Genomic DNA, 14911 nt, shown 5'->3' with positions numbered 1-14911 from the left:
ACATACGTTATAGTACTAACCCCCAATATGATGGTATTTAGAGGAAGAGCCTCTGGGAGGTGCTTCGGTCATGGGGATGCAGGCTTTGTGAATGGGATTAGTGCCTGTATAATAAGAGACAGGAGAGACATGATTTTTCTGGAGGCCATGTGAGGATACAATGAGAAGACAGCTATCTTCAGACCAGAAAGAGGCCCCTCACTAGACACCAAATCTTCTGGTGCCTTGATTTTAGATTTTCAGCCTCTAGAACTATGAGAAATAGATGTTATTTAAGCCACCCAGCCTGTGGCATTCTGTTGCAGCAGCTTGAACTTAGACAAGTAGTAAAATCCTTATTCTGCGTAAAACAAAAGTCCACTTAGACGGGTAGTTATTTACGGGAAACCAAACATAGAGATACATATTTACTTGTTCAAGAAATACTTTTCTTACTAAGTGCCTGGCACTGTTCAAAATCTAAGAAAAAGAATTCTACTGTATAATTGCTTGAGTTCTATGTGTATTCTGGATATTAATCCCTTGTCAGATGCAAAGGAAGTGATAGACATTTTTCAAAGGAAGACATACAAATGGCCAACAGATACATGAAAAAATGCTCAACATCACTAGTCATCAGGGAAATGCAAATTAAAACCACATTTAGATACCACCTCACTCCCATTAGACCGGCTATAATCAGAAAGATGGCGAATAACAAATGCTGGCGAGGGTGTAGAGAGAAGGGAACACTACTGCACTGTTAGTGGGAATGTAAATTAGTACAACCACTTTGGAAAACAATTTGGAGGTTTTTCAACTACAGATAGATTTTCCATTTGATCCAGCAACCCCTCTTCTGGGTATATACCCAGAGGAATGGAAATCATCATGTCAGAGAGATACCTGCACTCCCATGTTCATCGCAGCTCTGTTTACAATAGCCAAGATATGAAACCAACCTAAATGTCCATTGATAGATGATTGGATAAGGAAACTGTGGTATATGTACACTATGGAATACTACTGTGCCATAAAAATGAATGAAATTCTCCCATTTGCAACAATATGGATGAACCTGGAGAAACTTATGTTGAGTGAAACAAGCAAAGCACAGAGGGATAAATACCTCGTGCTCACTCACATGTGGGAGCTAAGAGAGAAAGGAAGGAAGGAAAGAAAGACCACAGTAGTGCCTGATTTTATAGAGGGAGGGAACATTCCTAGGGCTATCCAGTGGAGTAGGGGGGAGTGGGGGTGGGGGATGGAGATTGAGGGATAATTGGGTGGGGACACGGGGTACAAAAGTAATTTCTCGTAATGGGTATGCCCCCAGTATGAATCTGGCCCTTACATCATGGGCAGGAGAAGTGACAATTAGCTTTGTGTCTCATAAATATTCTTAATAAATAAAATAATAATAATTCTTTTTAAAAAACCCTCAGCCCTGGCCCACTGAGGCTCTTGGTAATGGAGCTGTGCTGGGCCCACCGAGGCCAAACTGAGAATTCTGGTGAACAAGGAAGGAACAAATGTCAGCCATTAAGGGAGTGGAATCAGAAAAGGAAATAACAATAAAGTCTAATATATGTGAAGAAACAGAATGCAAGCACTGTGCAAACCACAGAACAGTCCCTGATACGGTATATGGAGCAATGCAGAGCTTTGTGGAGGAAGTCACATTTAAGCTAAGACTTGAAAACATGAGAAATATTTTCAAGCAAATCAATGAGAGGTGGGATCAACAGTGTGAGTGTCTGCTAGATAGGATAAAACCATCTGGGAAAGTCCAGAGAATGATTTTTGATGCTTTAATAAAATTAATTTTAAAAGTTTGTTATTGGTGTCTTAAAGAAGAGACAAGAGGCAAGTCCCTGAAATACATGTGGGAAAATTTTGACTTACTATTAAAGAAAATGGAAAGTTACTAATGAATGAGCTACAAAATGAAATACCACAAATCAAAGACCACATTTTTTTTTCTTTCAGAAATATAATTCTAAAGACACTGGAAAAAAGGATTGTTGCCATCTGCCAGACTCTTTTACCTGCCCATAATCCTGCTGACTGGGCCAATTGTCGAGCTAGGTCTGGGTCTGTAGCTCACAGACCCCTCAAGCCCATTCACAGACTGGCCCACAAACCCTTCACACACCAGGCTGGGTCACCAGACCCCTCACATGCAGGTCTATGAGCTAGGTAACTGGCAAACAGGTCCTCGGAAGCCATAGGTTAGAGACCATGACCACTCAGAGCAGAAGCCTGAGGCTGTCGGCAGCCAAGTCACAGCAGTGCAGCGCATGTGCACTAACTCCACCCACACACAACTCATTTACAAAGAATGTGCCGCACAACCCCCAACCATCCCTAAGGCAAGGAGGCCTGATTGAATTATTCTATTTTCCCAACACCATCACGTCAATGCTATCTTTGCCACTACTTAGTTTTGCCTTAACTATTACAATGGCTTCCTAACTTAACTCTCCGAATACATTCTTTTTTTTTTTAAACACATTTTTCACTATACAATGTAGTCTTCATATGTAATCTGGAAAGAGACATGAAATATGTATGTCATAGGCTTCGATGCCTAAAATTTTCCAAGGGCTTTGCATCTCAATCTGATTAAAATCCAACTTTTAAAAAAAATTCTTATTAGAGCCTAAATGATCTGCATCAAAGGTGACTCTTTGATGCTATGTCTTTTCTCTCATTCAGCTTGAACCACACTAACCCCCTTGCTTTTCGTAGGGAGCATCACACAGTCCATCATGAGGACCTTTGCACTTGCTCTCGTCTCTTTCTTTCTCCCTCTCCTTGCATGCATAGTTGTTCCTAAAATACTTCAGTCATTTTTCTGTTCAAATCTCACCTTTCAGAGTCATTTCCTGAATACTCTTCATGAAATATCATTCTAATCATCCCATTATTTTCTGTGCTGCTTTATTTTTTTAGAGCATTCATTACCCCCTAAAATAATAGGCCTATTAATTCATCGGAATGTGAGTTCCATAAGAAGAAAAGTCTGTATTTTCACTGCTATATCGATGTGTTTCTGGCACAGATTAGGTGCTTAATTGTTACTTATTGATCACATTAATGTTGAAAAATTCATTCACTTAATTATTTGTACTATTCTCTTTTCACCTTACTTGTTAAAATAACCCAATCCTGAATGCAACTACATCATCACACTCTCACAGCTACCACTAAGGAGGTAGGCTCTGTCAGATCAAGTTTCCCAACAGAGTAATTTAATTATTTTATAAACTCATGGCACCTCACCAGAAATGTGACTTCCTGACATATCCACTCTTTCTTTTCAACTCAATAGTATACATAATTGTGTACAATGCATCCAATCCCCAAATTCTTTTTTCTCAGTCTTTGGCTTGACCTACTACTTGCATTTAGAAAATATAAGCATCACGTGAAAAATGCTTCAGCTTCTGATAACCGTCCCATACATGATTACAATATAGAAGTGTCTCTCACTGTTAAATAATCTGAATCTGAACATCTCCACCAGTGTCTTAAACTTCTTTTCTACCTGTCTCATGCAGGACCAACCTCTCCTCATCTGGATATTTAACCACCTCTTCTCAGATGAACATTTGTCAATAACTTACCTGTTCCCATTAAAACACCAGAAGCATCCCGACTCAACTCCTCCTGTACCTCTGTCTAAAATCTTTAAACTCTCTCCTTTCTATCACATTCAACTCCAAACAGTTGTTTTTATTTTCTCAACTCAGTTCATTCTGGCATCTGGTCTCATCAATTAGCAAAAAGAAATAATATCTCTAAATTCATTTTTTATCTGATTGTATTTGATGTTTCAGGAACATTTGACAGTATTAATTACTCCAGTCAAGAAACTGTCAATTCAATTGGCTCCCCTAACACATCCTGTTTTCTATACTCATATATTTTCTCTCACACTCTGTTTCCTCTTAGTCTGCTTTTCAGGCCCAGTCTTCTTTATCACTCCAAGGAGCTCTTCCAAGCATCATGCATGATTCTCTTCTCATTAGAAGTGTACAAGACCTAATAGATGAACTAACTGAGGATCGCCAGACATTTTTGGAAAACTAAGACCAATAATGGAAAACACCAAACTTAACAACAAGACCTAACAGCCCATGTTAAATAATAAAGCAAGGAGAAAATTACTGATATTATTTAAATGATGATCATGTTCAGAATTGACAGACATTTCATGAAAGAAATCTTCAGTAAATAACTGAAAATTTAAGATTAAATTACAAAAATTAAACACAAGTGAGCTGAATAAAACAACAACAAAAAAACATAAAAACAAGTTAAAGTATGTAGACCTATAAGTATTTCTAGACCATAGGTATAAATTTCAAGGAGTTTAAAAGAGTGAGAAAAAGTTGAGACATGAAGTGTATCTTGGAGTTCTGATATTTGTGTAATAGGAATTAAAGAATAAAAAGAGTTCCTTGTATATTATGGATATTAGTCCCTTGTCAGATGCATAGTTAGCAAAAATTTTCTCCCCTTCTGTAAGTTGTAGCTGTGGTATTACACCATGGAATACTACTCTGCCATAAAAAAGAATGAAATTCTGCCATTTGCAACAACATGGATGAGCCTGGAGAAACTTATGCTGAGTGAAATAAGCAAAGCACAGAGGAATAAATATCACATGTGCTCACTCATAAGTGGGAGCTAAGAGAGAAAGAAGGAAGGAAAGAAAGACCACAGTAGAGCATTAGACTTGCAGAGGGAGAGAACATACCTTGGGTTAAAGTGTAATGGGGGGAAGGGAGAAAGGGAAGGAGGTTGGAGATAATTGGGAGGGGAACACAGGGTACAATTGCAGTTTGCAGTAACGTGCATGCTGCCAGTATGGATCTGACCTTCACATCTTGGGCATGAGGGGTGATAATCAGCTTTGTATCTCATGAATTTTCATAACAAACAAACAAACAAACAAACAAATAAATAACAAAAAAAAGAATAAAAAGAGAAATGATTGGTAGAGAACAAAATGTAAGAAAAATTATACAAAGAGATAGAAATAAAATAAATAGATATAATAAAATTGTTCCAAAATGTTGAATAGTATGAATCTTCATATGAATAAGTCCACTTCGTACATTAACTTACGTTAATTACTGTCATGGTGGAATTTCACAAAGTGAAAAATAGTAAGGATATTCTAAAAGCTTTCAAAATCCAACAAGCAAGCACTTAATTTCTGGCCATCCCAGATAGATTTTGGGAGGCCTTGATGATGAAAAAAGCACAGTCTGGCATCCGGCTAAGTAGCTAGGAGTAGATTACCAATGACCTCCTGATGTCCCTACGTTTTCCAAAAGATGGAAACTCTACAATCTCCAAATGACTTCAGTTCTTTCAGCATTGTCACCTGTATCTTCTGCTTCATACTGAGTAGCAACACAGGTCACACTTTGTAGCTGTATTTCTGGTTAAAAAGGAAAATTAAAATTGGAATTACTATGAATTGTTTTTTTCTTTTTACTTGTGGGAAAGTTTAAACTGTCCTTATCAGTTTTATTTCATCCAAAGATACCTGCTTTTGATTTTTAAAAGAATAAGTGATATTTATTTATAATTTGTTTTATTTTAACTCACATGTTGTAATTGTACATTCTTTATGGGGTACAATCTGATATTTTGGTACATATATATGTTGTATAATAATCGGGTCAGGGTAGTTAAATTTCGGTGTAACCGTTTACGTATAAACAGATATGTTTCCGCAACTGACAAACTCAGAATCTAAATCAATATGGGTGATCGAAATATGAAGTAGTCATCATAAAATAAGGCTTTTGTGCCATCCAAAACAAAGGCTGCTCTTACAAACACACACACAAATTAAACTATGAAGAAATATTAGTAATTACACAGAGACAAAATCTACAAGACTTTAGAAATATATGGTTGAAGATTTGAACTGAGGAATATTTTCTTTTTATTGTATGTATCAGAAAAAAGCCCAAGTATAAAAATTAATTAACCAATAAGTTAAGAAATGCAGAAAAATATACTTCATATAAAAATATCCAGATATTATTCCTAATTCATAACATGTATTAATCAAAGAAAAATACTACAAAAAAAAGGAGTCTATATCAATGTTCCTCAAACAAATGTAACAACATGGATAAAGCATTATTCCTATGAAAAAATGAAATTAAAATCTATTTCAAGCACGTTTAAAATATAAAAAAATCACCTCTCCTGTCCTTCTGGAATTCTAATTACACTGTGAAACTATGCTGGATATTGTCTCGCTAGGCACCAGAGCTGATTTTTTTTTTAATAGGTTATTTTTTCTTCAGTATGCTTTAGATTAGACTGTTTCATTTATTATGTCTCCAGATTTACTGCATTTTCTCTATAGTATACTACTTACAGTTAAGCCTATCTGATTGTTATTTTTATATTTCAAGTATTACGTTCAGATTTTATATTTTCATATATTAGAGAAGTGTCTTCCTTTTTTTATAGCTGCCATTTCTCTTCTCATTATTTTCAACATCTGCTTTAAATCTCTAATCATATTTATAATGATGATTTTAAAGCCTTTTTTTTTTAGTCAGCAAATTTTTATTTAAGGAATTTCACATGTGCTTTTTTTCCACTGCCCATCGAGATCACCTTAGTTCCTCTAAAGCTTGAGTCAAGATTTATCTGCAAGGATAGCACTTCTTAAAAGAACTGATATTTAGTCTATGGTTGTTTTGTCAGCCCTACCTAACAATAACATAAAAGTAAGTTTATATTTCCAAAGATGATCGTTTAGTAACATTTAGATCATTTAGATCAAGAATGAGTTCTGAAGCCAGCCTTCCTGAGTTAGCTCCACTACATAAAACTGCCTTGTTATTAGCAACCTGTAAGATTTACAATGTAGATTAGCTAAGCAAAGGATATTTGTAAGGCTCCAGAGATCGAGGCATGCACTGTGGTCAGGGAGAATTTGCTATGCACTGTTGTAGAATCTCATTGATTACCAGTGAAATAGCTATCAGAAAATCACATGTGGTTAGCATGGCATTTCTATTGGACAGTGCTCATCTAGGCAATGGAAGTAAAACAAGGAACAGTTTAATAAAAAGTTCCAAGAATGCTGATTGCTAGCTAGGTAAGCAGAGAGAAAACCTAGTGGGAAATGTTTTTATGTTCATGTCCACAGTAAATGAGAAACTGTATTCTAAAAGCCTTGGAAATGACCATAAGATCCTTGTTTATAATTCTATACAGTTTATTTTTGGTCTAGTTATTTGGCCTATTTAATTTTATTTCCTGATAAAAAGTCATGTATTTTTGGTTTTCCACTTGTCTAATAAATTTTTATCAAATGCAATGTTACAAACATTGTTATTGAATTTCTACACTGTATTGTATTCCTGTAGAGCATGTTGAATTTTGTTTTGGTAGTTCTAGGTTATTTGTAGATCAACTTGATCTTCCTGAGACTTGTTGATAACCCTTCCAAGGACACGTATAGACTAGCCTTTACATCTCTTAGCTCTACTCCCAAGGCATACTATTTCTTGGGTTGCTATGGTATTTGACATGAACTCTTTGCTCTGATCAGAATCTGAATGTCTCTAGATCTATGTGAGCTCTGACAATTTTTCAGCTTACAAATCCCTGTGGTCATCTAGTGATGTTTTATCCTTAAGTATATAGCTCAGTTAGTCAGAAAAAGACTTGAGGAGACTATCATACAGACTGCTGGAGCACTATCTGTAGGCAACTTCTTCCATTTTGGGACTCTGTCTTGCAAAATCAAGCTACCTGAGCTTCCTCAAACTACACTATCTCTTTTCTTAGCTCTGTCAGGATGCCATACTATGCTTTAATCAATGCTCGCCTATTGTCTGGAAAATGCCTCCAGGTCAAAAACTAGGATAACTATGGAGCTCACTCAGTCCTGCATTGAGCACTGCTCACAACATTCCTTAAGACCTGACTGTATGCATCACTCTGTGTTCAGGGACATCAAGTGGAAGCTTACATACAACAAAGATGTAAGCATTTTAAAAGGCAAATGCTAAAGACGATGGCATGTTTGTTGTTAGTTTGGTTTTAGTTTGGGGGTGTGTGTGTGTATGCAAGCCAGTTGTTTCACCAGCAAACCACTGAGCTCATTTTATTTGTTTCTACTATCTCAGAAATCAGTGTCCTGCCATGCCTGATTTCTAATGTCTAAAAAATTTTTCTGTATGTATTTTGTACAGTTTTATAATTGTTTATGGCAGTATGGCAAACCTAGCAGCAGCTTCTTTGTAATGACCAGGCAGAATTAAAAAGATGATTGAATTTTTAGTGATTTTATATTGGTCAAATTTGATAGTCATGAAATAAATATTAAATACATTCTATATGATATGCATACAGTTATCTAAAAAGAATGTGTATTTTACCTTTTTAATTTAAATTGTAGAAATATTCACTTTTTAAATAGACTGGCTCTTTAACCACCAATGTTTTATACACATATGTAAAATATGTATACAAATGTACATATATAAGTATATATGTGTATATATGTGTCGACACATATAGAAATTTTTCATAGTCATACTGTTTACTTTGATTGTTAGCACTTGAAAAATATATATAACAGTTAAACTCTAAATCTTTGCAAACCTGTATTGAGGTGAAAGATTCCATTTGTAAGTACAAAATTGGTTAACCTACTTTTTGGCAGTTTCTTATCTTAGTAACTCTTTTTTATCCTAGTGCCATGGTCTCAACTATTGAAATATTTTTAAAGTGTTTTAAATACATATATATATGACATATAAAAGCTAGCATATAAAGATATAATAAATATTGATTGAATTCAATTGAAAATAATGTTTTGTTATTTTTATACAAGTGACAATTATTTTTAAGTGTATATTCTTAATGTTTAAAGTACATGTAAAATAGTTTATTTAAAATATATATAAAGAGTAAAAAGTATTTACAGTTTTATAAAATTTGTATTTCTTTAAAATTGACTACTAATTTCTACTGACAATTTTCTATTGTGCTATTTGACTTTTTTCTATATTTGAAAAAAAATTTTTTAAATACATCTTTGGTATTTGGCACATACATTTATTATGATTATGGTTATGACTACAAAGGCAAAACACGTAGAAAGCTGGGGGGAAATGGAAACGTAGAAGATAAAAAATATTCACTTGTAAACTCTCCAGCCAGATATAGTAATTACTGACTTTATGGTGTATATATTCCAGTATGTTTCTGAAGTATACAAATTTAATATGTACCGTGTAGATCTGAATGTGTAAAGTAATAAAATATTTATTCTGCAGATGGGCATAAGCATAAAAGTAGGCTTTTCAATGAGAAATACTTCATTTTATTTTTGGTTTTAAAATACTCAATTTTCTATAAGTAAACACCAAATAATTTCAGTTGTAAACCATAGATGCAGAAATTGTGTGCAGCAGGACTATTGAAACCAGGTTGTATTAAGACCATCTGAAAAAATTAAATGTCAAAAGAAATAAGGAATTAATTTATTACTGCTCACCTGAAAAAAAAAATCTTAATTGTGTTATTTTCTTATTTGATGTTAACCATATGGTTTTATTTTTTTCCCCACAGGAAGGAGCATGGTTGTGTACATTACATACATTTATGAATGCATCTTTCTTAGAAATGGAAATCTCTCCCTCTGTTAATTCACAATTATGACCTCCTCACTGTTATTGACTTCAAACACAACTTAAAATAAATTATTATTCAACATAAATGACTGTATTGCTTTTTACCAAGAATTATTATTTATCAATACATATCCAGTATATTATTGCAATATATCATTTTCAAGAATTATTGAATTAACTAAAACCTTATACTGTATCTTTAAAATTATGTTAATCTCCCAGTAGAGAAAAAGAAAAAAAGAGAGGGATAGAAAATGGGTATAGAAATTGAGAGCATACAATGATAATATGGGAAATGGTGATTTTAAAAAATGGGAGGAAATAGCAAGATGAATAAAGATAAAGAAAAGGAAATTTCAAAAGAGAAGAGGACATTGGAAGACAGGTATCACATCCATGTGTGTTTCCTCTCTTTCCCTACCTCTGTTATGAATGAGCGACTATTTTTCATTCTTGTTAGTCTATTGAGAACACTCTTCTTATAACTGCCTCCCGGTATCGTGAAGTGCATCTCACAGCAAAGAGCATCCTTGATATTTGGCTCAACACTACTTTTCTGATAGAGATTATTCAACACTTATTATTAAGTATGGTGAACACTACAGAAAGTAATTCAATGAAATATAGACATTAATGACAATTTTCTTCAAAATATATGAAATATGAAATGCTTAATATTTAAAACATAGTCAAATCCTATATAAATCATATATAATAAGTTACTTCAGATAGAGTATTGTTTTTAAATCCCATGCTTCCAAATCCACCAATCAGTATAAAACCCTGAATGAAGAGGTCTGGCATATGCCAGACCTCAGTTTTTGGCTTTATTTGAAGTTTTTTATGTACCACATGGTAAAATATCTTACCATGACTAATGAAAAATATTCCTCTGTAGATTCTTTTTCTGGACATTTTATCTTATTGTTTAACATATCACCTTTATTTGTGTAGCACATGTTCCTTTTCTTTTTGCAATTCACATTTTAATTAAGTTATTTATTTTGAGATAACATAAAGAGGCAACATGCATACTTTTCCCAGTTTCCCTGAATAATAATATCTTGCAAAACTATAGTGCAATAAAAAAAAAAAATATTGCAGCCAGGACACTGACATTGATACATTTTTTTTTTTTCTGTTTTGTATGTATTTATTCTTGTGTATATAAGTAATGCTATACAATTTTATCACATGTGTAATTGCTTGTTACCCCTATCACAATCAAGATGCATGACAGTTTCATCACCACGGTGGTCTTTGTGGTGCCCTTTAAAACCATATTCAACTCCCTTCCCCACCCCACATCCACCTCTGTCCCTCACACCTGGCAATTGCTAAACTGTACTCCATTTCTATACTTTTATCCTTACATGACTGTCATATAAATGGGATCCTATAGTATGGAGCCTTTGGGGATTGGCTATTTTTACTTAGCATAATAATCTGGAGATTCATCCACACTGTGTATCTATTCTTCACTCCTTTAATTTCTGAGTAATATTCCATGGCATCGATGTATTATACTTTGCTCACTTGTTGAATGATAACATGGATTGTTTCCAATTTTCAGCTATTAAAATTATTAAAATTTTCAGCTGCTATAGGATTTTGTTTGAACATAAATTTTATTTCTCTGGAATACATCCCCAGGAGTGCATTTGCTGGATTTCGTGGTAAATTATACCTCATTTTAATTTTAAAAACCTGCCATTTTTTTTAATAGCGTGGGTGTACCACTTTACATTCCCACTAGAAATGTATGAGGGATCCAGTTTCTCTATATCCTAACCAGAGTTTGACATCATCACTGTTTTTGCTTTTTTTGTTATTTTGTATCCTTTTGTTTTGTTTTGCCACGCTGATAGGGGTGTATGTATAGTTCATTTTGGTTAACTTGCATTTCCCCAATGTCTAATGATGTTAAATATTTTTTATGTGCTTTTTTGCCATTGGAATATCTTCTTCAGTAAAATGTCTCTTGATGTCTTTTACCCGTCTTAAATTAGGTTGCTTCTCTTCTTTTCTTTTTAATGTTGAGTTTTGAGATTTCTTAATATATTCTAGATACTAAGCTTTTCTCAAATACATGGCTGGCAAACATCTTTTCCCTCTGTATTGCTTTCTCTTTCATTCTCTTAACAGACCCTTTTGTAAAATAAAATATTTAAATTTTAATGAGGTCCAGTTTATCAATTTTTTGCTCTTATTGTTCATGCTTTTAATGTCAAGAATAAGAATACTTTCCACTCCTAGATCCCAAAGATTCATTCTATATTTTTCCCTAGGAGTTTTATAATTTTACATTTTTCATTTAATCCATAGCTCCTATGAGTTAAATTTTGTATTATAGTGTGAGACAGGTTGAGTTTTTGTTTGTTATTTTATTTATTTGTGGTTTTTGTTTTGTTTTGCCTATGGGTGTTGTATTAGTTCATTTCTGCTGCTTATAACAAAATACATGGAACTAGGTGATTTATAAAGAAAATGAAATTTATTGCTTACAGTTTCTGATGCTGGGAAGTCCAAAATCCATTTGGTGGTGGTGACAGTGACCCAGGAGTCCCACATTACAAGATGGTGCAAGCAAGAGAGAGCAGAGAGAGACAGACTCTCCCTTTCTCTTAAAGTGTGTAGAACCACGCCCCTGACCACCATTTTTATCCATTCACTATGGCACAGTCCTACAATCTAATCACTTCTTCAAAGCCCCATCTTTCAATTAGCATAATAGGATTTCCCACCCTCTTAACAGTCACAGTTGGGGCTGTTTCTAATGCATAAATTTGGAGGAACATAATTCAAACTTCAGTGAGTTTTGGGGGGACATAATTCAATCCACTACAGGTGTTTAATTACTCCAGAACCATTATTGAAAAGGTTATCTTTCCTCCACTGAATTGAATTGGAACATTGTCAAAAATTAGGTGGGTCTATTATTTCTGAGTTATCTAGACTGTTAAATCAATCTATGTATCTGTACTTCCACCAAGACCATAGTGTGTTATTACTTGTAGCTATATAGTAAAACTTACAATTTATTCTCCTCTATTAAGATATTCTGGCTATTCCAGGGCCTTTGCCTTCTCTTGTAAAGTTTAGAATAGGTTGTTTTTGTCTATAAAAAAAACCCAAAAAACACTTGCTGGATTCTGGTAGGAATTAAATTAAATGTATGGATCAATTTGGGGAGAACTGACATCTTTACTCTGCTGAGTCTTTCAATCTATGAACCTAGTATGTCTCTTCACTCAGCATTTTAATTTCTTTCATCAGCACATTGTATTTTTCAACCTGCAGATCCTGTATATTCTTTGTTAAGTTTACATCCAAGTATTTAATTTTCTTTGGAGAAATTACAAGCGTATTCGTTTTTAATTTTTATTTCAATTTGTTTATTTTTAGTATTTAGAAATGTGATAATTTTTGTTGGTTGTGTCCTAAATCTTTTTTTTTTTTTTTTTTTGCTTGATTCTTTATGATTTCCTACATAGACATCATTTCATATGCTAAAAGAGACAGTTTTTTTTTAATCTACTTACTTTTTGTTTCTTTCTTTTGCCTTACTACAGTAGAAAGAACTTCCGGTATTTTATCAAGTAAGGTTCATGAGAGTAGACATATTTGCCTTGTTTCCAAATTTGAGATGGACAGAGCATTCAGGTTTGTACCATTAGAAATGATGTTAGCTGTAGGTTTTTGGCTTTTAGTTATGTTATGTTTTGTTTTGTTTTAGTAGATACTTTAGACCTAGTAGATTTAGTAGATCACATTTAGGTAATTCTCCTCTATTCCTAATTGCTAATAGTTTTTGTCATGAATGGGTGCTGATGTTTGGCAAAAGATTTCTCTAAGTCACAGGAATTTCTCCAAGCCTATTGATATGGTAAATTACACTGATTCATTTTCGTATATTGAACCAGCCTTGCATACATGGAATGAACCTAACTTGGTCATGGTTTATACTTATTTTTTATACATTATTAAATTCAATTTGCTAATATTTTGTTGATGGCATTTGTGTCTGAGTTCATGAGAGATATCAGTCTGCATTTTTCCTATTTGGGGCTGACTTTGATTTGATATCAAGTGCAATACGGGCTTCATAAAATTAGTTGGGAAGTGATCTCCTCTATTCCACTTTCTGAAAAAACTTGGTGAAATTGGTGTTAATTCTTCTTTAAGTGTATGGAAGAATTCTCTACTGAAACTGTCTGGGCCTGGAGAAAAATTATTCAAAGAGCTTCTTAAATACAAATGCAATATCTTTGATGGTTAAAGGGCTATTTAGAGTATCTAATGCTCCATGGTTGAGCTTTGGTTGATTGTGGTTCTGAGGAATTGGTCTATTTCTTCTAATTTGTCAAATTTATGAGTGTAAAGTTGTTCACTGTATTCTCTTATTCTATTTTATAACTGCAGAATCTGTAGTAATATCTTCTGTTTCATTCCTGACACTGGTGATTTCTATTTTCTCTCTTTTTATTTCTGTCAGTCTTGCCAGTGGTTCAAGGATTTTAGTCAAACTTCAAAGTAACGGCTATTTGTTTTACTAATTTTTCTCCATTGCTTCTATATTTTAAATTTCATATATTTCTGCTGTTATCTTTATTATTTTCCATTCTCTTGCTTTGAGTTCATTTTTCTCTACTTTTTCAAGTTCATTGAGGTAAGAACTTCTATCTTTTATTTGATAATTTTCTTCTTTTCTCATGTGAAATTTAGTGCTGTAAGTTTCCCTCTCAGAACTGTCTTAGCTGTATCCCATATATTTTGGTGAGGACTATGCCCATTAGTCCTGAATGGACTAATCCATTCACGAGGGCACAGTCCTTACAACCTAATCACCTCTTAACAGCCCCACCTTTCAATTATCATAGTAGGATTTCTCACCCTGTTAACACCACTACAATGGATAGTTTTCAGTGCATTTTGGGAGGACATTCAATCAACAATAGTTACTATGATTTAAAAATATCTTTAAATTAGAGGAAACAAAATCTGAAAGTTTTTAGTGCATTCATACCACATTATCATTTAAATGTGATGCTCATTGCTTCAAGTGTTTTCACATGAGTCAGAATGTTTTATTACATTGATATGTGTCTTTCTGATTCTCAGGAGACCCAATGAGATGATACAAAGATCAAAGCATTCCCAGACATAATTTTACTACAACAACAATGAAAGGGGGAGAGCCAATAATGAAAATCAGTTGAAAGATTTAGTGCTTGACTTAC

At 33.8% G+C, this 14911-nt stretch overlaps 1 non-coding gene across 1 annotated transcript; it reads right to left on the bottom strand.

Annotated features, from left to right (window-relative positions):
• Window positions 1-7092: 7092 nt before the first annotated feature.
• On the bottom strand, window positions 7093-7214 carry LOC134371391 (small nucleolar RNA SNORA32). Its single transcript, XR_010022815.1, has one exon. It is a non-coding gene; the product is annotated as a small nucleolar RNA SNORA32 (small nucleolar RNA).
• Between the last annotated feature and the right edge of the window lie 7697 nt (window positions 7215-14911).

This window comes from Cynocephalus volans, chromosome 2 (genome assembly GCF_027409185.1).
Source record: "Cynocephalus volans isolate mCynVol1 chromosome 2, mCynVol1.pri, whole genome shotgun sequence".
Taxonomy (NCBI): Eukaryota; Metazoa; Chordata; class Mammalia; order Dermoptera; family Cynocephalidae; genus Cynocephalus; species Cynocephalus volans.
The sequence above is the reverse complement of the archived record's forward strand: the minus strand, read 5'-3'. Positions and strand labels throughout refer to the sequence as shown.